Consider the following 25,839-nt stretch of genomic DNA (forward strand, 5'->3'; position numbering starts at 1 on the left):
ATCAGAATTCTTTATTAACCATTTGTAAAATGTCTTATCAGGCACTTAAATACTTACTATATGCCCCAATAGTCTATCTTAAGTTTTCCACAGAATGTTTTCCCCCAAGTGTTTTTCCCCACAAACTTGAGTCCATATTTTTTACTGCTAATATCTCTCATATCTACATTTATTGTTTAAGCACAAGGCACTCATATGTAATTGCTGAAAATTATATTTTAAACCATAAACTTTCTACACCTAGATCTTAAATTTATGGATATTAGTGAAGTTGTCAGATATTACTTTTGAAATATCTTGACTCTCTCTTGTAGAAGAAGAAAAATTTTCCCCTATATATTTAGCTTGGGTAGCTGAGATTTGCAAATAAGTCCAATAAAGGAAAGATTAATGAGTGAGAAATTTACAGAATTTATTTGATATTAATATTTTATGTTATTCTATAAAGGGGCTTGAGTAGAAAGTAAGGAACTCAAGAAGTTGTTAAATTTAGAAGGCTTAAATACCATCTTTTATAAAGGTGATAAATTGTGGAGAACTGACAAAACAAAGACAAAAGGGAAAAAGAGTTTATAGTTCTTAGAAAAGAAAATTTGTGAAGCATATATTTGGGGAACACAAGTAAGATAAGGGTGATTTGGTAAGTTTTTCCTCATGTAGTTTCATCTTTCTTAGTGCCATCACCATCTCCCCTGACAAAGGATTTTGTTTTGTTATTTCCTTCCCTGGAGACAAAACTTGCACAAAGAGAAATTTATTCCATGTGCAACCTAGAAGTTAACATAAATAGTACTCAGACTGATTAGTTATCTCAGCCAGGGTTTGCAGGAATGTACAAATTTAATATTATGTTTGTGTTTTACTTGTTGAGAAAATAAATTTTAAGTTTTTTTCAATATAAAGATAACAGACTTCAAGTATTTCATAGATACAATTCTCAAAAGATAACCATATTTCCTCCCTCCCTGCCTCACTTAACACCCCCTCAGTCCTTTATCTCTCTTGAGTTTCTACAATAACATAATTTCAATTCATTTTATAATCATAGGTTTAATGCACCATTAGACATAATGTTCAACAAGCAAAAAGTAGAAAGACCACTATTTCACAGTGTTATAGCCAAGGGCTAAAAACAATCAAATCATAAAAAGGCAGTTTTATTCTTCCAAATTTTTGTGTAGTCTATATTAACTGTCACATATCAAATGTCTTTTGGGGACTGGCTTATTTCATTAGGCATGATGATCTCTAGTTGCATCAATTTTTTTTTTTTTTTTGCAAAAGACAGTGGAATACTACTTAGCCATAAAAAGAATGAAATAATAATTTTAACAAGAAACAACCCTTACTTAGTTTGAAAGAGAGTTGATAGCAGGGGGCTTCAAGACAAAATAGAATAGATTGAGATAATCTCCAGTTGGCATTTAATAAATGTTGGGAAAATGTTGTCCTTTTTTAGGTCAAGGGGTTTGTTTTGCTTTGTTTCCTTCCAGAAAAGACAAATTGTCTACTTTGAGATGTTTTCTGTTTCTAGAGGCTGGAAAATGTCTCTGGAAATCTTCAATTTCAGGACACCTGCGTATATAATCTGTAATTATGTTGGAAGTCATTACTCAGATCTAGCATGAAATGGCTTTGGTGAATTCAAGAGAGCGTTTCTTTTATTCTTTATTGATTTTTAATTGGTTAATATTTTATATGGTCTTTCTCAATGAAAACTGTGCATGTTTTTCTCTATCAAAAAAATTACTTTCAATCTCCCTGCTGAAAATGCTGGAATGTCTTCTCAGTCACCAGAGGTCATATTTTATTCACTTGTTTTTAATAAGCTCTATTAATTGGTTATAGTAGCCAGTAATGGCATCAAATTGTTTAATCAAGTCCACATAATGCTCACTAAATCCAGGTATTGAAGATTTAGAGATGCCAGTAGGCAATTTGTAATCAAAAACTCTTTAAAAGGGTTTCATATATGTTTCCTAATTAGAGTAATCTCAATTTTTATAAACACTATGGGTAATGATTTTGGCCATTTTAGTTCAGCTCTTGACATCTTTTCTAAAGTGATTTTTATATTTAGGTTTTTAGGTTCTACTTTACACTAAGGATTGAGAATATATGGGATATGAAATTTTACTGAATACCCAAGATTTTTTACATATAAATGGTTTATTTCACCTATAAAAATGAGTTCTTTAGTCTGATTCAATTCACAAAAAAAAACATAGTTACTGTTTTATTCAGTTGTATTTGTATGTTAACATGTGTAGCATCCAACCCATCCTCAAGTCACAAGGAAACAATGAAATTTAACTTAAACTTGAAGTAAATCTATAAAATACATTTGCAGTGTCACAAGTCAGTATGGGCACTTAGAGATTTTCTTAGCTGTATTAACTTCCTCAAGAAATTTGTTGAGTGATTGCTGACGTCATAAATAAGAGTGCCAATTGTTAAATCAACAACGGGAGTCACTGGGTACAGGCTCCCCACGTAGGATCTCTGTCCTTAATGTGTTTTACTATGAAACTTAAAAACAACACTACTAGTAGAACAATACCCTATACCTTGTGCGGTTGTGTGAGTGCAGCCTGTTGAAATCCTTGTTTAGTATATACTAAGTTGATACTCTGTATATGAAGGTAATTGAAAATGAAACTCGATGAAGGCTGGGATGGGAGAGAGAGTGGGAGAGGGGAGGGAGGGAGGTTGGGGGGGGAGCCACAACAATATAAAATTTGCACTTTGTAAATTCACATTTATTAAATAATAAAAAAAAGAAATTTGTTGAGATTTACAAAACAGTACACTGGGAAATAATTTTGTCAGAATTTTTATGTATGTCAGGGAAGAATAAATTGTCTTTTGTTTCCTTCACTTTACTCCATCTGATGGGAGTTACGTGTAAACCAAAAGATCAAAAGCGGGGGGGGGCTATAGAAATCCCGTTTAGTTCAATGTTTATCATTCTGGTAATTGTTTGGCACTATTTAGTATCCATCTGTCTCTTTCAGAGTCTTAAGTTTTGTCTTCTACTTTATAATATCAGTTAGAGATAGAGTTAGGCTTATAAATTGTGTTGAAGAGGGAATGGGGTACACTTGTAGTTATGTACTTAGCAGCTTTGTCACCCTTATTAATTCTTGGAAATATAGTGTCAGTTTCCTTGGTAAGAGTAGGACAGTGAAAAATAGCAATTTTAGCAGGGGCATGGATACCCCACAGTAGAGTAGCAATTACACGTCTGTATGACAGTGGGAATCATGTAGAAATTGATTCTATAGGATTTCAGATTGCACCAACCACATGGCAGATAGAAAAAGTTTATCTGGAGTCAATGAGAATAGTAGCAGCGTTTCCTTTTGTCATTATACAGGCTCGAGTACATTTACTGCATTGTACTGAATTTACATTGGGCAAGGAGTATGCCAGAAGTGTCTCACGTGAGGAAACCTGAGCTTAGCCAGTTATCATATTTCCATAGGGTTTTCACTTATAGAAACCACCACAAAATACATTAGATCTCAATTCCCAGGGGAGGGGATTGTGGCTTTGAGACCATTTATATTGCCAGAAATCAATTATGTAGTTATGTGACACTATCATCAGAAAAAACAGTAGAGTATCTGGTTTTAGAGTGTCAGGTTAGTGTAAAATGATGAAGATAAATGTTCTAATAGCCAATTCTTAAGTCATCTAACACACTGTGTAGGTGGTATTTTGAAAGAGCAGACACAGCCAAAGAATGTAGTGGTGAATGGAGAAGCCTGATTTAAGGGTAATGACTTTGCTAATTAAGGCAGGTGTGGTGGCTACACCATGGAAGCATGGGTACAGGCCTGCTGCCTCCAGACTTACTTGACATGATACATACGCATGGAACATATCTGAGTGAGAAAAGATTTTACTAGGAAACCTGTATTAACTACATTAGTTCCAAGGCACAGGTGAAAAGGTTTGTCAGCATGAGGTGAGCCAAGAGCTGGTGGTGTAGACAATAATAATTTTATAGGTTCAAAGTTATTTAATGTTTCTTTGGGTCAGGAAATGGGCTCTGAGATAGTACTTTGAAGAAGGGAATTTAGAGATTCAACAAGGACTACAAAATATACTGGTGGCAATAGCCACCTGCCCCTAAAAATGTTCATAACTAATTTTTTTGTTTATTTGTTTGCTTTTTTTAAGAGAAAGGAATGAGAAAAAAATGAAGCCAGGAATTCTGGGATGAATTTAAATGTTTGAGAATTTGATTCTCTGTGTTAAAGCAATATTATTTTATTTGGCAAAATGCTTGGAAGAATTTTTTAGTTTTAGTCTGTTTTTATTTAATTGTTTCAACCAGTTGCTAGGTGTAGTTTTTGTTTTTCTTTTGTTTACAGTTTGCATTTCACTGGTGATTCAATGGACTTGATAGTCAGTTCCTGTAAGCTTTTTTTCCTCATTGATTCCAAATCTAACATGACCTGATACTACATTTTCTTATCTTAAAGTGTAGGGTTCATCTTATGAGGATAAAGTAAACTGGAAGTAGATCATTGTAAAAATTGAGAGGGAGGGGCCATCGCTGTGGCACAGTGGGTAAAGCAGCCACCTGCAGTGCTGGCATTCCATATGGGCTCCGGTTCAAGTCTCGGCTGCTCCGCTTCCGATCCAGCTCTCTGCTATGGCCTGGGAAAGCAGCAGAAGATGGCCCACGTCCTTGGGCCCTTGCACCTGCATGAGAGACCTGGAAGAAGCTCCTGACTCCTGGCTTTGGATCGGCGCAGCTCCACTCTGGCTGTTGTAGCCAACTGGGAAGTGAACCAGCAGATGGAAGACTTCCCTCTCTCTCTGCCTCTCCTTCTCTCTGTGTAACTCTGACTTTCAAATAAATAAATCTTTAAAAAAAATTGAGAGGGAATAAAAGAGGAAGGAGGATGAAGGGTGAGAGTGTGGGCAGGAGGGAGAGCAGGGTGGAAAGCATCACTCTGTTCCTAAATCTGTATAAATGAAATACATGCAATTTGTTTCACTTAATTTAAAAAAGCCTATTGACAGGGTAACTGAATTCTTTACCAGTGCCCTTATATTTTTGCATCCGGCTAAAGAAACAAAACTTTTGTGTTTTTAAGGTAATTCCTTGTATTCTCTGTTGTTTTTATTGCTTAGATTATCTGGAAAGCAGAATATTATATAGAAGATTTTTAAGAGATATCTATTTACTGAATATTAAATAGAAGTTAAGTTTTTTTAAGAGATATCTATATTTTAAAATATTTTAGTGATAACTTCATGACTATGACGAAATCTGGTCTCTAACTTATTAAACCATCTTGATTAAGTGGATGGATATTATTTCACAACGATCAGACATGCATTGAATGTCTCACCTACTTAATTCTACAAAAATTAAAAAAAATTATAAATATTTCTTTGTATTTCATTATGTTATTTTCATGAATTCAGTATGAGTATGTTTCTTCATAACAGCATATAGTTGGAAATATTGGCTTATCTAAAAATTATGCACAGAATGCTGGGGTTCAAGGTTTCTCAGCCTTGCAATGAGTAAATTAAGTTGTCATTTCACAGTAAGCCTTGAAACTTCAAAAGATTATATGCTATAGTTTAATAAATATGAGGCAGCCTTGGATTGGCTGTTTAAGACCTTTTCACAAATAAGATAATTACATAATAAATCAACCTTCTTACTGTACTTAATGCAAATAGTCAATCAACAAACTATAACTCACAGGCTTTTAGATTATAGTTCTATAATTATTTTAAGATGCAAATTTGATTTCTTATGTTCTTGTTGGTTTTGTTATGTGTTTCTCTTTTTGAAATTTTGTGCTCTCTGTCAGAATTCTACAGAAGTACAGCTCCTAATAAAATAATGTTGGATTGGCACATTTAAATGATAACTTGTGCCAACACAACAGATGAAGTTAAATCCAACAATGGACTACAGGTTAAATTAGCCTAAGAACCACTTGTACTAAAACCTCTTTTTGCTCAAATATGGCTAAAATGGTTTTTGCCACTGACTCCTGGTCATCAAATCCTTCCCTACCAATGTGGGACCAGATCAACAACCAGGCCAGATCCAACCTGACAATGAGGGATAAACAAAAACTAGCTAAACAATGATGGATCAGCAGTGTTTTCATAAAATATTCTTCATCATAAAAAGAGAATAAAAATCCAGATAGAGTCACTGATGTCAATGCTATACAAAATTACATAAAGCAGAAAAGCTACAAAGAATGAGTACTTATGTATGACTGTCATGACTGTAAGACCTACAGTCTCAAAAGAAGGTCATCAGTTCAAAATAAAGATGCTAGCTAGATACTACACTTGGCATTCTCACATCTAATGCTTGAATCTATATACAGCATCCACACCGAGGTACTGAGAAAACTCTGACTTCTTTATAACTAAGAAACAAGGATTAGTGGGCTGGCACCATGGTGCAGTGCATTAATCCTCCACCTGTGGCGCCTGCATCCCATATGGGCACCAGTTCTAGTTCCAGCTGCTCCTCTTCCAATTCAGCTCTCGCCTGTGGCCTGGGAAAGCAGCAGAAGATGGCCCAAGTCCTTGGGCCCCTGCACCCACATGGGAGACCAGGAAGAAGCACCTGGCTCCTGGCTTCGGAGTGGTGCAGCTCCAGCTGTTGCAGCCATTGAGGAGTGAACCAACGGAAGGAAGACTTTTCTCTCTGTCTCTCCCTCTCACTGTCTATAACTGTACCTCTCAAATAAATAAATAAATAAAAATTTTTAAAAAAAGAAACAAGGATTAGGACTGGTCTCAAACTCTGGGAACAGATGGTTTACTATCAGGTACCTTGTCCCAGAAAGTTGGACTCACAGCCCCACCCATGCCTTATGTCTTAAAGAAGGTAGAGACTAAATGTTTACAACTGATGCTGAGTAGTTTAAGATGCATGTTGGTGGTCTTGACTTTCCCATGCTAGATAGAAGACATAGTTTGGGACTCCCTTGGGTTCAAAGATGGGAAAACTGTGTAAACGCCTGTCAATTCCAAAACCTGCTTACAGATAGATTGGATCTGTCTTCAACTGGTCTGATTTCTTGCCATTCTCTTTTTTCCAGAGACAAAGAGAATGTTATTTTGTACAGTAGAGCATTGACAATTGACACTCAAGGTGCCGCACACCTAGATTAATGCTACATCTGGTGCTAAACTAAGTCTTAATCAATGGCTCTACTCCTGGTTTGGAATGGGAAGTTCTTGGCATCAGAAAATACTAATCTTTCTGGTTAAGGGATATTAGTGTGTTGTTGCTTTTATGGTTGTTACACATGGTGGCGCATCTGCAACACAAAGCTCTGTGGACACTAACGAGGCAAACATTGTAGTGATGCAGAAAACTTCTTCAGTTAACTAGGCAAAGAGATTTTTCTTGAAATGAAGTATATAGTGCCTCTCTTCCAATCCTAAAAAAAACATACTTTGATTCTTAACAGGAGGAAACAGAACAGTCATCGCCCCTAGTCCTTCAAGATTGAAGAATAACAAGAAATGGGGGACTGAATTCTTTGTGGTGAAAAGTCAGGATACATTGGCAAAGGGCTTTGCCCTGGAAGGCAGAGAAGAGTTGGGATTTGGTTGTATAACCCTGGGAAGTAAGTGTACTTGTAAGTGACAGAACAATGTTTCTTATTTCTAGTTCCTGGGGCCTAGCCAAAATCATTTTCTGGTTATCAGCAGTTCCTGAAAAACTTATGTGGCTCATGCCTGGAGATCAGCCCAGGGTAATTTCTGAAATTCTCTTAAAGGAATAAAAGTTAAGTTGGGAAGCTGAGAGGTAATAGGATTAAGTAAGGGAAGTTTCATTAATGAAATAATTTGTTAAGGATATGGGGCTAGAATTTGGTGAAGGAGATTTGTCGCAGAGATTGAGATCCCAAAGATGTTCTAAAATGTCAGTAACAGATAAGGAGTGGTGAACAAAGAATGGCAGAAGCATGGCAAGGAGAATTTATGGTGGGGTTGGATTTTAGTTTTTATTCCAGATTTGATTATTGGCTTTTTAAAAATTTTTGTTATAGAAGTCCCTCAGGCTGTTGAATCCTTCTTTTAAACTGAGCTCTTCATAGAATAAAGCACTTATTTAGGCTGAGTATATTCTAAAAATTTAAGTACAGAAGTTTTTCCAATACAAAAGATTAATCATCTGGTTATCAGTCTATAAAATTTCTAAGGGTGCACTCATTCCAAATGAATTACAAAGCAATAATTTTTTATAATAAAATGCCCTGGAAACAATCTTCTAGGTATGAAATAGGTTTGTATTATGGATATAGGAGGCATCCCTGGAACATGTAGCCACCATAAGGGAAAAGTTACTCTTATGAATAAGCAAAGCAACCTGTGCTACGGCTCACTAGGCTAATCCTCCACCTCAGGCACCGGCACACCAGGTTCTAGTCCCAATCGGGGCGCCGGATTCTGTCCTGGTTGCCCCTCTTCCAGGCCAGCTCTCTGCTATGGCCCAGGAGTGCAGTGGAGGATGGCCCAAGTGCTTGGGCCCTGCATCCCACGGGAGACCAGGAGAGGCACCTGGCTCCTGGCTTCAGATCAGCGCAGTGCGCCGGCCGCAGCACACCGGCCATGGCAGCCATTGGAGGGTGAATCAATGGCAAAGGAAGACCTTTCTCTCTCTTTCTCACTGTCCACTCTGCCTGTCAAAAAAAAAAAAAAAAAAAAAAAAAGAAAGAAAGAAAAAGAATAAGCAAAGAGAGCAATGGTCTCATTGCCACAAGCCATCTGGATGATATTTGTGAAAACTTGTGTCACTGGGCTCCCATAAAAGTGAAATGTATTTAATCATGTACTCAGTTAATTTTCAATACCAGACATTTGACACTGGGATGGGACTTGTAAAAGAACTAACAACATCCTTTCATATTGAAAACCTTAAGCAAATTGGGTATAGAAGGAACATTCCTCAAGACTATCAAGGCAATATATGGCAAACCCACAGCCAGCATCTAATTGATTGGGAAAGAGTTTTATGTGTGTATATATATATATATATATATAGTCCTGAAAATTTTAGCCAGAGCCATTAGGCAAGAAAAAATAAAGAAAGAAATCAAAGGGACATAAATTGGAAAGGAGGAAGTCAAACTATCCCTATATGTAGAAGACATGATTCTGCATATAGGGGATCCAAAAGACTCCACTAAGAGACTAAGAGAACTCTTAAAAGCACTTGGTAAAGTGGCAGGATATAAAATTAATGCCCTGACAAATCAATAGCCTTTATATACACAGACAATGTCATGGATGAGAAAGAACTTCTAAGATCAATCACATTCACAATAGCCACAAAAGACATTAAATACGTTGGAATAAATTTAACCAAGGATATTAAAGATCTCTATGATGAAAATTTCAAAATATTGAAGAAAGAAATAAAAGACACAATAAATGGAAAATTTTTCCATGTTCATGGATTGAAAGAATTAATATCATAAAAAAGTTCATACTACTGAAAGCAATTTAGAGACTTAATGAAATCACAATCGAAATACCAAGGATATTTTTCTCAGATCTAGGAAAAAATGATGCTAAAATTCATATGGAAAAATTAGAGACCCCAAATAGCTAAAGCAATATTATACAATGTAAACAAAGCTGGAGGCATCACAAGATATACTCTAAGGCAGTTATAATCAAAACAGCCTGATACTGGCACAAAAAAATAGACATGTAGAACAATGGAACAGAATAGCAATTCCAGAAATCAATCCATGCCTCTATACCAACTTATATTTGACAAGTGAATTAAAACCAGTCCTTGGAACAAGGATAGTCTCTTCAACAGATGGTGCTAGGAAAACTGGATCTGTGTGTGCAGAAATATGAAACAACACTCCTAACTCACAACTTAACACAAAAATGCACTCAAAATTGAACAAAGACCTAAGTTTACTATGACCCAATACCACCAAATTACTAGAGAACATTGGGGAAATTTTTGTAAAATATTGGCATAGGTAGGCAAAGACTTCTTGGAAAAGACCCCAGACACACAGGCAATCAAAGAAAAAATTGTAAATTTGGATTAAATCAAGCTGAGAAGCTTCTGCACTGCAAAAGAAGCACTCAGCAAAGTTAAGAGGCAACCTACAGAATGGGAGAAAATATGTGCAAATTACAAACTAATAAAGGGTTAACACATACAGAATCTATAAAGAGCTCAAGAAATTCATCAGCAACTAAACAAACAATCCACTTAAAAAATTGGCAAAAACTTGAATAGGCATATTTCAAGAGCGGAAAATCAAATGGACAACAGACATTGGAGAAAATACTCAAGATCACTAGTCATCAGAGAAGTGCAAATCAAAAACCACAATGAGGTTTCACTTCACTCCAGTTAGAATGGCTCTCCTACAGAAATCAACAAACAACAAATGCTGGTGAGGATGTGGGGTAGAAGGTACCCTGGTCCACAGCTGGTGTTAATGCAAACTGGCACAGCCACTGTGGAAGACAGTAAGAAATACTTCAGAAATCGGAATATAGACCTACCATGCATATGACCCAGCCATCCCACTCCTGGGAGTTTATGCAAACCAAAATAAATCAGCATCTGAAAGAGTTATCTGTACACTCATGTTCATTGCAGCACAATTCATAATAGCTAAGATATAGAATCAACCCAGATGTCCTTCAACTGTTGACTGTATAAAGAAATTATTGTTAATATACACTATGGAGTACTATTCAGCTGTAAAGATGAAAAAAATGAAATTCTGTCTTTTGAAACAAGATGGATGCAACTGGTAACCATTATACTTAGTGAAATAAACCAGTCTCAAAAAGACATATACCATATTTCTCCCTGATATATGGTAACAAACAGAATACCTAAAAAGTAATCTATAGGAATGAAATTGACATTTGAGATGCAACTATTAACAGACCTTGTCTGTTAGTAAAAGTGTTTAGCGCTTTCTTTTTTCTTCATACTTTTTGTTGAAGTCTTTACTTAGTCTAGGGTTGATTTTATGAATATAAAGCTCGTGGTCAGCACAGTGACATAGCAGGTAAAGCTGCCACCTGCAGTGCTGGCATCCTGTATGGGCGTCAGTTTGAGTCCCGAATGCTCCACTTCTGATCCAGCTGTATGTGATGTCCCGGGAAAGCAGTAGAAGATGCCCCAAGTCCTTCAGCCCCTGCACCTGCATGGGAGATCTGGAAGAAGCTCCTGGCTCCTGGCTTTGGATCGGCACAGTGTTGGACCATTGCGGCCATCTGTGGAGTGAACCAGTGTGTGGAAGACCTGTCTCTCTGTCTCTCTCGCTCTGCCTCTCCGTAACTTTGCCTTTCAAATAAATAAATATTTATTAAAAAAGAAAAAATGAGTATAAAGTTAACTGAAAATAGATCTTTATTAAAAATAAGAATGGGAATAGGAAGGGAGAAGGAATAAGGGTGGAATGTGGGCACATAGAGGGTGGAGTAGAAAGTATCATTTTGTTCCTGAATCTGTATATATGAAATACATGAAATCTGTATACCTTAAATAAAATTTAAAAATAACCAACAATAGAAGAAGAAGAAAGGTTATCAGGGCTTCCTAGGTACATGGAGCTTGTATTCAGATAAACTCCTCTGATTACTGTCTTAGTCAGACAGATGATGCTACTTCTCCTCCTCCTTTGTCTTGAGATTCTATCCTGAAACTTAGCTACTAGATGCAGGCAACCTGTGATTGCCTGTTGGTGGATAAACCAGAGATAAGATCCAAAGAAACGGTCAAACTCAAGACTGTTTTTAAATCATCTTAACAAAACATGATTAATTTTGTGTTGACAAAAGCAAAAGGATAGGAGTTTGGGTTTCTAGGGACCGTAAACTGCAGGAGGGCAAAGATGTGGGCGACTAAGAAATAAAAAGGGTTATTTAGAAAGGTTCTGTTTATGCAGTTTCATCTGGGTGCCATTCCATCTCTGGTGATAAACAGGCCCCTGCACAAAGGGAAATGCATGTCCTATTTTTAAGTAGAAAGGAGAAAGGCAGAGAATTGTTTGTGCTGGTTGTTTTTCAATTGCCTTCAGTTCAAAATAATTCCAATGCAAAAATAGTATATTTTGGAATGGTATGTTCTGGTCTCTTTTAATTTTATGTTGTACAACTTTACATTTACCCAATAACTGTGAGTAGTTTTAAGATTTTAGGCGGGAAATACAGTTTATGAATTGGTTTTATTTTAATTGATAGAGTAAAAGATCTTAATGAGATCAATTAAATATGAATATCAGAAACATAACAATTTTTAACAAAGGCTAACACATTCTACCTTGATTTGTACCAGCAAAAATAAAAAGGAATCTAGAGAATTTAAGCCTTGTGTTTCTATAGATCTTTTGGTGTCTGCTTAATAAAGAATCTGTCAATAAAACCTCATTCCATTCAATATTTTGATTCTGCCTCCCTGCAAATACAGCTCTTGGGGTCACAAAACACAATGAGGGCAGTCAAATGGTTGCTTTATTTTTCCTTGTAGAAAAACTTCCCAATGCTTTCATTTTTCTTAATAATTATCTAGGTTTACCTACCGTCAATACATATAATTTAAAGAGTACTTCTTTTTTAAGGTTTATTAATATTCCCTCTGTTTCTTTATAATCTCCATGAAACTAGCTTTCCAATATTGTTTATCTAGTACATATTTTGGCTTTAACTAAAAAAAAAAGTCGGAAACATTGCTGGGAGTGGCCACTGTTGTGGTACAGTGGATTAAGTTGCAGCTTGTGACACTGGCATCCCATATGTGAGTATTGTTTCAAGTCTCAGCTGTTCCACATATGACCCAGCTTCCTTCTAACACACCTGGGAGAGAGTGAGAGTATAGCCCAAGCACTTGAGACCTGTTTTCCATGTCAGAAACTGGGATGGAGCTCCTGTGTCCTGGCTTTGGCATGGCCCATATCATTTGGGGAGTGAACTAGAAGATAGATGATCTGTCTTCTCTCTGTCTTGCCCTCACTAACCGTCACTTTAACTTTCAAATAAATAAGTACATATTTTTGAAAAAAATTGCTGGGAGTTGTAAGCATTGTGCAGGTGTGTGATAAGTTGTATTTCACCAATATACTGTGAATCCTTTACTCATGGTTTTTATTTTTTAATTAGAAAAATATGTCATAGGAAGAATATTATTTCAAATAATGTTAACTAAGATCCTAAGTTTGATTTATTATTGGATCAGATGATGAAAAGTAACTATTGGGGTTTTCAGGCTAAAATGAAATGCCTACTTTGAAATCAAACAATATAAATTTCAGAAAAAAAATAGTACTACACTGTAATTCCTAAGTATTATGATTCCAATGGCCACCACGGCCGGCGCACTGTGGCCGGCACGCCACGCTGATCCGAAGGCAGGAGCCAGGTGCTTCTCCTGGTCTCCCATGGAGTGCAGGGCCCAGGGACCTGGGCCATCCTCCACTGCACTCCCTGGCCACAGCAGAGAGCTGGCCTGGAAGAGGGGCAACCGGGGCAGAATCCGGCTCCCCGACTGGGACTAGAACCCGGTGTGCCAGCGCCGCAAGGCAGAGGATTAGCCTATTGAGTCATGGCGCCGGCTAGTATTATGATTCTTAAATCTGCCTTAATCTTGGAATTTTCAGAATAGAAGTTTGAAATATTTAGAGGATGAAATATACATGAGTAAAATACCACATTTAACACATATCTAATGCATTAATAATTTAAGAATGTTTGGTATGTTGTTAAACTTTAGTAAACTATTAAGTAAATGGAAATCTACTGTCAAAAGGTCCTGGCTACTATACTTTCATTATGGCTTCCTGCTAATATGCCTGGGAAGGCAGCAGATGATGGCTCAACTACTTGAATCCCTGACACCCATGTGGGAGATCTGGATGGATTTCCTGGATCCAGGATTCAGGCTGGTATAGCCCTTGTTGTTGCTGTCACTTGGGTAATGAAATAGGAGATGGATGATTTCTGTCTCTCTGTTACTCTCTTTTTAACTCTGCTTGCAGATATACAAACAATTTTAAATGCTATATTTTGACAAATCATTGTTATTTTGAAATTTTCTCTTCAAGTCAAAAATAATGATATGCAATTAAAAAATAAAAGTGAATGTTTCCTACCTTAACTTGAATATATTTGCTCTGGAGCATAATTTTTCAAAACTGTGTGCATATGTGTATAACATATTTAAAACTGTGATTATAACACGATGATGTTCTATAATTTTCTAACCATGTTGTATATAAAGCATGTCTTGAGATTTTATGATAATTTTCAGCCCTTTTCTCTATTGTTGAGGAACTGTGGGGAGCAACTCGGACTAGACTAAGTTACTGGAATTAAGACTTATTCTATGCATCTGCTCTCCCACAATATGGCGCTGGGAGAGGAGAAAACAGCTTCTACACAGCTGCCTCCAGTTCAACCAATAAACTGTAGGACCTACTCCTGATTGGAGGAGAGCAGCGTACTCGGCGTATGGGCAGCCGAGTTGGGATTGGCGGAGGAGGACTATAAAGGAGGAGAGAGACGGCATGCACCAGGAACATCTAAGAGGAACATCTAAGGGGAACACCTGTGCAGCCCCCAAGAGAGCCGGCCGGCGGTGTGCCGCTCCCCTGCGGAAGTGGGGAAAGTGGCAGGGGGAACCGCCCTTCCACGGAGGTGGAAGGGACAGTAGCCAACCCGGGAAGGACCAGCAGCAAACCTGGGGAGGGCCGAGCAGACAGAAGAACAGCGCAGGGTCCTGTGTCGTTCCTCCACGAAGAGGGGGAGCGACAAGGAACAGTGTTTGTTTTTTTTGTTTGTTTGTTTGTTTGTTTGTTTTTTCTCATGCTATTTGTTGAACTCTTTACTTACTGTAGGATTAATCTTATGAGTATAAAGTAAATTGAAAACAGATATTCGTAAAACTTAAGAGTGGGAATAGGAGTGAGAGGAGGAAGAAGGATGGGAGCATGGGCAGGAGGAAGTATGGTGGGAAGAATCACTATGTTCCTAAATCTGTGTGTATGAAATGAATGAAATGTGTATACTTTAACTAAAATTTTAAAAAGCATTTCTTTTTAATATGCATTCACTAAGTTTGTTACAAACATTTAGTGAGGAAAATCACTTCAGTGCTTCACGTTGGCAGACAAAGCATTCAGAGTCAGTTCAAGTCAAGTGAGAAGCAAAGTTTATTAAGCAAGGCAAAAGTACACTCTGGAAAGAGCCAAGCAGGCAAGCTGCTCGTAGAACGGCTACTTTCATCAGCTAGGAGGGTTGTTTTTATTGCCTATATCTTAAGAGTTGGAATAGTCTTTCCACAGGGTGGAATTTCCGTAGAGTGTGTAGGAGATCACCTAGAAAGAGTTGAGGAGTCTGTTTTAATCCCTATATAGTCACACAGGATCTGCCAACATAATTTTTCCATAGAGAGGAATTCCTAGAAAGAGCAGGAGGATCTGTTTTAGCTCCTATATTGTTGGATCAGATATGGTATGGCAGTTTTGAAGGTGGTGTCCTTTCTGGGGCAAGGAAGATTTGACCTACGTGTCTCTCTGTGGCTTCTGGTAAATTCTGACTTTGCAGGTGTGTATATCGCTGGATTGCAAGTGTTCTAGCCTGAGAGACCCTGCTCCTGCCTGCCTATCTACCTACTTTAACAATGTACTGCATAGGAGTAGCCTAATTTCTTCATCCAATTCCATGAGCATGATTGTTTGAATTTTGATTACAAACAAGGTTTTAATCAATAACTTGCATGTTAGTGCAATTGTTTCCTTGGGGCAGATGTCTGGCTTTTAATATAATTGTAGTTTATACTGATATTCCTAAATGACTGCTAAAAAGATTTTGATGAGCTATAAGTCTACTACTAATAAATAAAGTCTATTTTGGTACAGAATTAAATAATACAAATCTTTTTTCTTTTTTTTTTTTTCAAACTAATGGAAAGCTTCGAATAACAGCTTTTCTTTAAGCTTCATTTAAAATATATTGCCAATTTTATATCATGAGATTGAGTTACATTTAACTGTCAGCATTTCTTCTTCTATGAAAAGAAAGACTACTCTTCAAAGGAAAAATCTCCTGGGAACATTCTAGATTGAACCATTATATCTAAAACTGTCTTGGGGTTAAGGAATATCCCTGAATACATGCATACTACATCACAGAATCCCAAGAGCATATGCGAGGAGTTCATATTGAGTTTGTTGAGCAAGGAATTTGGCACTTTCACTGACTTTTTTTAAATGACTGTAATAAGTAGGAGTCCGTGTGAGAGAAAAGCAAGTACTGAGTAATGTATTCTGTATTAAGCTTTTAGAAAGTTCATTTTACATCAGATGTTTATATCTGGAGACTTAATAAAGTCAGGATTAAAAATGTCTTTCATGTTGATGCATAAAGTATAGATTAAAGAAAAGTTGTCTCTATTTGCACATTAGTAGTTTAAGGGAGAAGGAAACTTTAAAACTGGTACTTTAAAACAATCTTAGATTTTGCCTTTAAAGAATTCAGCCTTTACATTACTCAGTTTGGATGATGTGTTTCTGCTCAAGGGCAGATGAATGCTGCTCCCTCAGAAACCCATCAGTGCCAGGGCTATAATGGCCACAGGAGTTGCTGCAGGCATGGCAAGTAGACATTTCCCATTTATCTCATTACACATTTCCAGCTTTGCAGGCTGAGGGACTTCAACAATCATCTGCGTGTTGTACAATGATACTATCCCAATGTGGATGCTATAGTTGTCCAATAATATATCAGAATGATAAAAGGTTTTGCATTTTACTTCAAAATTTTAAAAATCGGATATTTCCATATCTGTAAGTTCAACAATATATAATTATACAAGTGTAACTATATTATTTATTTCAGTTGTCAAATTGTAGCAGTAAGTAGGCCAGACTGATAGAAATCACAGAACTCAATGTTTTCCCAATTTGAGAATAGCTTAACAACTGATATTTAAATTTATATAATTTTCCAAAATATGCAAAAGTCAAACATCATTTCTAACGGAGACTTCTCTGAAATTTTCTTCTGTGATTTCTTTCTTTTTTTTTTTTTTTTTTTGACAGGCAGAATTAGAGGACAGTGTGAGAGAGAGAGAGACAGACAGAAAGGTCTTCTTTTTCCATTGGTTCACTCCCCAAATGGCCGCTATGTCCAGTGCTGTGCCAGTCAGAAGCCAGGAGCCAGGTGCTTCCTCCATGTCTCCCATGTGGGTGCAGGGCCCAAGGACCTGGGCCATCCTCCACTGCCTTCCCAGGCCACAGCAGAGAGCTGGACTGAAAGAGGAGCAACTGGGACAGAATCCAGCGCCCCAACTGGGACTAGAACCCAGGATGCAAGTGCCACAGGTGGAGGATTAGCCAAGTGAGCCATGGTGCTGGCCCTTCTGTGATTTCTAACAAACAAAATGCAGACTGTGCATGTGATGAGGCAGTCCTATGTAGATACTAGAAATTTTTCAAAAAGGAAATCAGTGATCCATGATGCAAAGTGAGGATTTTTAAAAATTATCATTGTTTTAATAAGCATGCTAATAATAACAAAGGCCTGAAAAGGAAATACCATTCAATAAGGGCAGACAATTTGTTGACTTTGCGAATATTGTGGTTTTCTGTTCTTTACCTGAAAATGTAAGTAATATTTAATCAAGTATTAAAAATTGGTTTTTCATGTTATTACCTACTGCATTACCATGTAGCCTGGTATTAAAATAAAGTTGATTTGAATAATTGAATAAGATAGGATTAAAAGATGAAAGCCACAAATGTAGATGAAACATTTCCATTGATTGGCATGTGGCAAGTTTAAAATAATCTGTGGAGAAAAATCATGATATGATAGATAAAATATTGTACAATTTTTTGCTGTGAAATTGGAATAACAATTGGAGACTGGAATCATAATGCTTCACAGGTTGAATCACTAACTTTGAGATACTCTCAAGGAAATCATGAAGAAGGAAGAAAAAGGCTAAAAGTAATCTAATATGTAATAAAGTTATAGTATTTGTAAAAAATATTTTTCCTAATACTCAATACATTGATGCGGTGGGTAAAAATGTGGAGGATATATTTCACAGTTCATAGGGGTAAAATTAGTTCAGAGACACAGACATCTAAAACTGAAAGAAGAAGCCACAAAGATTACCTTTCCTATAATCTCTGTGTCTATGACTACTTCAAATTTAGCTATTATTATGACAAATTCAAATGAAATTATTTTAAACAAGCTCTAATGACTTTTTTACACTGACAGATGGTGTTCCAAAGTCATATTCCTGTGATCAGTAATCTAACTACAGGATGTTGTTTTGATTCAGTATATTAAGGATATAAAATAAAAAAAATTATAAGGCAAGTAAATTATATTTATCTAAATTCAAAATTATACTTTGTCTTTTATAAATAGGATATTCTACTGTCTTTGCGATGGATATTCACACTTTAGGAACTGTTTATGATGTTACATTTTTAGGACATAAAAATAGGATTTATTTTGAAGGTAGATGCCAGAGCTTGTTAATGAATAACACACAGATACTGACACCTAGATTTTCAGCTTGTCTAAATAATTGAACTGTGACCTTCCTGTGTAGTCAGGGTGAAGACTTGGGGAGAATTAGATCTGTAGAGAAACCAGTAAATCTATTTTATTCATGTAAAGTTACAGATAGCTTTCATGCATCCAATAAAAGATGTCAAATGTGTAAATAGATTTAAAAATCTAGAAGAAAAGTCAATTTGAGAAAGGGAATCATGTATCAGTATAAAAACAGTATTTGAACTTAGTAGACTGATCAAAATCAGTTTTCAGTGTATTATAAAAGGAATCAGCAGGCAGCATACATTTAAAATATATATCTATATGTCCAAACACCTAGCATGAAGCTAGACATATAAAGACTTTTTAAATTTTACAACACTATACACTCTTTATAGCCCCATTATCACTATCACTATACTAACTGATGATCATGACTACTTTCAATGTAAGACTTTGTAAGACTGGGGCTGGTGTTGTGGAATAGAAGGTAAAGATGCTACCTGCAATGCCAGCATCCCATATAGGCAATGGTTCATATCCTGGCTGGTAAACTTCCAACCTAGCTCCCTGTTAATGGCCTGGGAAAAGCAGCAGTAGATGGACAAAGTTTTGGGGACCCTGCCACCCATGTTGGAGGCCTGGATGAAGCTCATGACTCCTGGCATCAGCTTGGCTCAGTCCTGGCCTTTGTGCCTATCTGGGGAGTGAACCAGAAGAAGGAATCTCTCTCTCTCTCTCTCTCTCTCTCTCTCTCTCTCTCACTTGCCCTTTCTCTCTGTAACTTTCAAATAAAATAAATCTCTAAAAAAAGTGTTTGTGTAACTAATCTCTAATAATTACAGTAATAAAATAGAAATAATTCCAAAAAGTTATCTAAGTATGAAACAAAAGGAAATACCTGGTCCAATAAACATGCTCAATCTCATTAGCCATCAGGAAAACAGAAAATAAATGCAAAACGTGATACAACTTCATACCAACCAACATGAAAATGACAGTGCCAAATGTTATATAGATTGGGAAAAAAAATTTTTTGTACACTGCCTGTAGTCATGTTCACTGATAAAACTATTTTGTAAAGCAGTTTTGGCAGCTTCTAATAAATTAAATATATGTTTACCAAATGAATGAGTAATCCATCTACTAGATATGCATTCAAGATAGACTTATATGTATTTTCAATAAGAAGTAAAAAAATGCTCTTAGCAGAGCCATTTATTATAATCCCCAACTGAAAATTACACAAATGCCTTTCAGCTGAATGGATAAATATATTGTAACAATGATCTACAATGTAATGCTAAAAGCAAACAACTCCAATTACCCTCAACAATATAAAACATAAACATAATCTTAAACATAGTGGTGAGTAAAGAAAGCTTGGCAAAAGAGTAAATTCTATATGATTCTATTTATATTAAAAAATTCAAAAATGAGCAGAATAATCTACAATGTAAGAAGCCAGAAAAAGAGTTTCTCTTAATGGGAAACAGGTAGAATAGGTTTCTGCAATGTATATGATTATGAATATTTATTAATATTTTTACATATATGTTCATATGCTTGTCTTTTTGTACATTTGTTTTTATATATCATTTGAAATAAAATAATCCAATTTACACTTATTTTGTGCTTCCTATGTGCCAAGCTCTGATTTCTCTGTAGGTACGGTTCTTGTAAGGTGAACATTGGCATCTTTGTGAAGATATCATGATAAATTAAAGAGAAGAATATGTCCAGTGAAATGTGTATACCTTATATAAAATTAAAAAACATGTTGAAAAGTTTAGCGTTAGTATTTATTACTACATGATACTTTTAAATGCACATAAAGTCTATAATAAACATGAGTATATTGAAGTTCTACTTATTAATTTGAACCTATATCCAACTGCTGAACAAAAGGCTGAACATAACCTCATTTTAAAAGCATATGACTTCTACAGGGCAACTGAGAAGGTCACCGTCAAGATGGAGATTGAATCCTAAGACCAGATGCAGATTAAACCCTAAGTCCAAACTCTTGCTCCATAAAGTATAATCTCCTTTTGTTCAGACTGTTCCAAAAATAATGAAGTGTTGGAAAATTATATTTACTAAATAAAAGTTTTTAAAAAAGAAATTAAAATAATAAAAACCTTTAAAAAAGTGTACTTATAAAAAATACATGGAGAGGCCGGCGCCGTTGCTCAATAGGCTAATCCTCCGCCTTGTGGGGCAGGCACACTAGGTTCTATTCCCGGTCGGGGCGCCGGATTCTGTCCCGGTTGCTCCTCTTCCAGGCCAGTTCTCTGCTGTGGCCAGGGAGTACAGTGGAGGATGGCCCAAGTGCTTGGGCCCTGCACCCAATGGGAAATGAGGAGAAACACCTGGCTCCTGGCTTTGGATCAGCGCGGTGCGCCAGCCGCAGCACGCCGTCTGTGGCAGCCAATGGAGGGTGAACCAATGGCAAAAGGAAGACCTTTCTCTCTGTCTCTCTCTCTCACTGTCCACTCTGCCTGTCAAAAAAAAAAAAATACATGGAAAAGGTAAAGGTAAAGAAAGAATGGATTACTCAACAGAAGGAATTAAAGTGACTATTATCACATTCCCCTTAATTTCTTTGAGCCAGTTAATTTTGATACATCAAAGATTTAGTAAAACTATAAAAGTACAAATGTGAAATATATGAGATTCCCAACCCCAATAATTTTGGAATTAGGAATGTCATTATGAGAAATAAAACTTAGAAAACCTGAAAAGAAATAATGAAGTATCATTAAAATTCTGCCCGTACTGTGGGAAACTTTTGTATACAGTGTGGATCATGTGATTTCTAAGACCTTTTTTAAGCTGCTTGTGCCATTCTCCAGAGGCAATGCTGAGGAGAAAGCCACACTCCAGTTCTGAAGTGTCTCTCAAGAAAGTGAGATGGTTAAACACTGTCAGGTCTCCCCAGTCATTCCTCTTGTTAGACAGCAACACCTCTGAGTCTAAAGATACCTTGAGCTCTTCTGACAGACCCAAAGGATCCTGGAGCAGACACCTAACCCCCAAAGCAGCCCACAGGCAACCAAGTAAAGCCCCCAGACAGTGAAGCAGAGCTGGGTGAACCACTGTGCTTGAGCCCCTGCCCCTGGAGAGACAGTGGTGAAGACAAGAACTGGCAGCACTGGGAGCTCTCATCCCTTCAGGTCAGGGATGACCATGGCATACAGTGTGAAGCTGAGCCTGCGTTTGTTCTCATGAATATCCAAAAACACTGATTCTTACTCAAACTAGATCCCAAGGATGAATGCTTGTTCAATGAGCAGAAATTCTTTCAGTGAGCTGCCAAGCCTTTGCAAGTAAGCAATTGCAAATTGCAAGAAGCTGAAGTCAATCTCCTCCTTGTTAGCCAGTTTTGGCATTCGCCAGGATAATAACAAGTTCTCGGTATTCCTCAGCCTGGAACAGAGTCTCCAGTCATTATCGGATGCCACCCCGAAGCATGTGGTATCAGAGAGGTGTATGTTGCAGGTGGCCTGCCAGCTGTTGGATGCCCTGGAGCTCCTCCATGAGAATGAAATGTGTTCATCTGGAAATGTGAACACTGCTCCAGTGCCCATTCTAGCAATCAACAACAGAAGCCACAGTACCTGGATCACATCCAGGCTGTACAACTGTGCAGTACTGTGAGAGCAGTTTAACACCCAAAGACTTCAGTGTTCTCTGTGGGATGGTATGCAGTTAGCACTCATTACATAGGGCTGTGGAAAGAACTGGGGGAGTCAGTTACACGCGGCACTTAGCACAGGGTCTGACCTGTCAAACGTTCTCATTGCCTGCTGAACACCTAATCGTGGTCTTTTGTATACTTGCAGTCAACCTGAACGGGTTAGGTTCAGGCCCTGTCTCAGCCTCTCCCACTGCCAACTGCTCAACATTCCTGCTACTGGGATCAATGATTTCATCTCGCATGTGAAACCTCCAGATTCTACCAGTTCTGTTTTAATCATTCAGCTCCATGGACAGTGCAGTAGCTGGCTACAAAGGGAGGTCCTAGGATGTTTCAGTTTTAGCAGCAAGAAGGCCAGCAGCAAGATGTGCGTGAGTGTTTGAGGGTAGTAAAGCAACAAGGACAGCGCTTAAAGGCACAGAGTGTTGTGGTATTGTGTTTCAGCGTTAAGGACAGCAAGCAGCAGGACATGGAAAAGTGCTGGCCTGTATGCTTCAGCACCACTGACAGCGGACAGCTGGATACAGTGAGGCCTTACGTGTGCAGTGGTTGGGGTCAGGATCTGATGTAGACTTGGAGGATGAGTGTTGTCCAGAGTTAACCTCAGATACTGCAAGAGTGAAGTCTCAGCAAAGAGCTTAGGGATGTCTCAGGAGCTGCCGTTGTGAAGCCCAGAAGATGAGATTATCTGGGAAAGTTCTGGGGGGCGGGGCAGGGAAGTGTCAAGTCCATCATAAATCCTGGTTCTAGGTGTGCTGTTGTCAATGTTCATGTTAAGTCTTAAAATAGCACATTTTAAGGTATCCTTAAAATAGCACAGTGTGGTGAGTGTGTGATTTGCATAAATGTTGTTCTCCCTGGGAAAATAAAAGTAAATAACAAGACACAAATTTTACACCATCCAATTGATATCAAACACTTTTTATATGCATTCCTGGTTCTAAAACCTCTGGATACCAGAGTCGAGAGTCTTTATTGGAAGATTAGTCTCAGTCTTATTCATGCCTGCAGAAAAATTTTAAAACTGAAACTAATCAAAAAGAGATATTTATTTGCCCATAGAGTCAAAAGTTTTAAAGGATGTTTCAGTAGCAATAAATGGAGAAAATAAGAAAGATAATTTTCTTAATCAGTGTTCTCCAGAGAAACAGAACTCTCTCTCTCTCTCTCTCTCTCTCTCTATATATATATATATATATATATATAAAATAGTACTGGTGCAAGCAATTATGCCTGAAATATACTGTCTGAAAACTAGAGAACTCATTATGTGATTAGTAATTCATTCTGATTCTGAAGGACTGAGTCAGAGGGCCAATGAGGTGACTTTTTGTCCAAGATTGAAGGGCCTGAAAGTAGTTTATATAAATCTCCAGAGTTTCAATGTGCAAGTTCCAAGTATTATGATATGCAAGGGAAGGAGAAGATGGATTTTCCCGCTCCAAAACAGACTAAAATCACCTTTCCTGCTACCTTCTGTTCAACGATGACCCTTAATGGATTGGATCATGTCTCCCCACTTCAGTGAGGGAAAATCATCTGAAATACCTAGCTGGGTGGGTATTCCTTAATCCAGACAACTTGAGATATATAATCAACTACCATGGTAATTAAATAAAAAAGATCTTCTTGAACACTAATAGTGAGGATTTGTTGTTTTTCCGCTGTGTTGTCCCTCTATGATCAACCCATTCCATTCACAAGGGAATTGCCTAGTCTTTTGATCGTCTTCCTTGGGGTATATAGTAATAGTTCATTCACAATTAAAATATTATAGTCTGCATAAAACATATTTCTGTGAACATGAAGACATTCATAAAGTTATTAGTGATTTTTAGAAGGTTTACTTATTTGAAAGAAAGGGTAAGAGAGGGAAAGAGAAACACACAGACAGAACAATCTTCCATCTGCTGGTTCACTTGCCCATGACCCTAACAGCCAGGTCTCAGCTAATTCAAAGCAAACATCCAGGTACCAAATTTCTGGTCTCACATGTGGGTGGCAGGGTCCCAGCACTTGCACCATCTTCTCTTGCCTTCCCAGGTATTTTAGCAAGTAGATGGACTGGAACTAGAGGAACCAGGACTAGAGATGCTGCTCAATAAGAAATGCTGGTATTGCAAGTGGCAGCTCAACTTGCTGCACCAAATTAGCATCCTTTTTATTAGATATTAATTTTTTAATTTTTTTTATTTTTGACAGGCAGAGTGGACAGTGAGAGAGAGACAGAGAGAAAGGTCTTCCTTTGCCGTTGGTTCACCCTCCAATGGCCACCATGGCCGGCGCGCTGCAGCCGGCGCACCGCGCTGATCCGATGGCAGGAGCCAGAAGCCAGGTGCTTCTCCTGGTCTCCCATGGGGGTGCAGGGCCCAAGCACTTGGGCCATCCTCCACTGCACTCCCGGGCCACAGCAGAGAGCTGGCCTGGAAGAGGGGCAACTGGGACAGAATCCGGCGCCCCAACAGGGACAAGAACCCAATGTGCCGGCGCCGCAAGGCGAAGGATTAGCCTATTGAGCCACGGCGCTGGCCTTAGATATTAATTTGACATGTAATTATTTTTATTCAATTATCCAAAGTACAACAACAAAGACTGTTGTGTTCTTTCTGGGTCTCACACCATTTGGGGATATCTAATATTGCATTTTTCTATTTCAGTTCTTTGGGTAAATATCAAGGAATACAATTGCTAGCTCACCAGATATCACTTTGGCATTTTCTCTCTAGGGAAAAAGTGTACAAATGATTGTTATTTCACAATAAGCTTAATCCATTATAAAAGATAAAGTGTTTATTGACAAAGCAGTATATACATAATGATAGTAATATAAATACTGTGAGAAGGAATGATATGATTTTAAAACATTGCATGGCACATTATGGGCTGTACTGATCCATATAAACCTAGGAATCAAATGCAATAGTCCAATTCTCTAGAATCATGGCTAAGCAAGTCCATTCTATTGCATTCACAGTTCGATTTTTCTCCAAGTATGGAATTATAAATGTTTATTATTAAAACTGCATGAAAATGAAATAATTACAATTACTAACAGAAAATTAATATGACTATTTTAGCTATTAGAAAATTTTACCAATTATAAAAATATAAATCTAACAATTTAAAATGACTAATATTAAAACTATTCATTGGTTTGAAATTGTGTGGTATAAATTTTTTATTTGATTACATTTCACAGAATAATATTGTAGAATGAAACAAAGTTAACTTTAAATCATAGAAAATTTTCCATACTACCCACTATGAATAATATAAGCAACCTATGGGGGTACTGAACAAATACAAGGAAAATATAGCAGATAGTAGAGGGACAAAAACATTTGAACTTGAAATAAAGAGAGCTTTGCATATATGCATGGCAAGAAGTCCACTGACAGATTACATCTCCATGTTTTTCTGGTTGAATCTTTGTCCAGAATAAATAGAGAATAATCAATAGCAACAGTCAAATCTAACAAAAAGTTTTAGTTGGGTGACATAAATGCCATGTTCATCAAAATTATTTTTTTCTTTTTTTATAAGTTTTTTTTTATTTATTTATTTGA

At 37.2% G+C, this 25,839-nt stretch overlaps 1 pseudogene; it reads left to right on the forward strand.

The window, feature by feature from the left end:
* The window catches only part of LOC127489549 (large ribosomal subunit protein eL30 pseudogene), a 178,424-nt pseudogene extending 155,768 nt beyond the window's left edge, over positions 1–22,656 (forward strand).
* Positions 22,657–25,839: the final 3,183 nt, after the last annotated feature.

This window comes from Oryctolagus cuniculus, chromosome 2, assembly GCF_964237555.1.
Source record: "Oryctolagus cuniculus chromosome 2, mOryCun1.1, whole genome shotgun sequence".
Lineage (NCBI taxonomy): Eukaryota > Metazoa > Chordata > Mammalia > Lagomorpha > Leporidae > Oryctolagus > Oryctolagus cuniculus.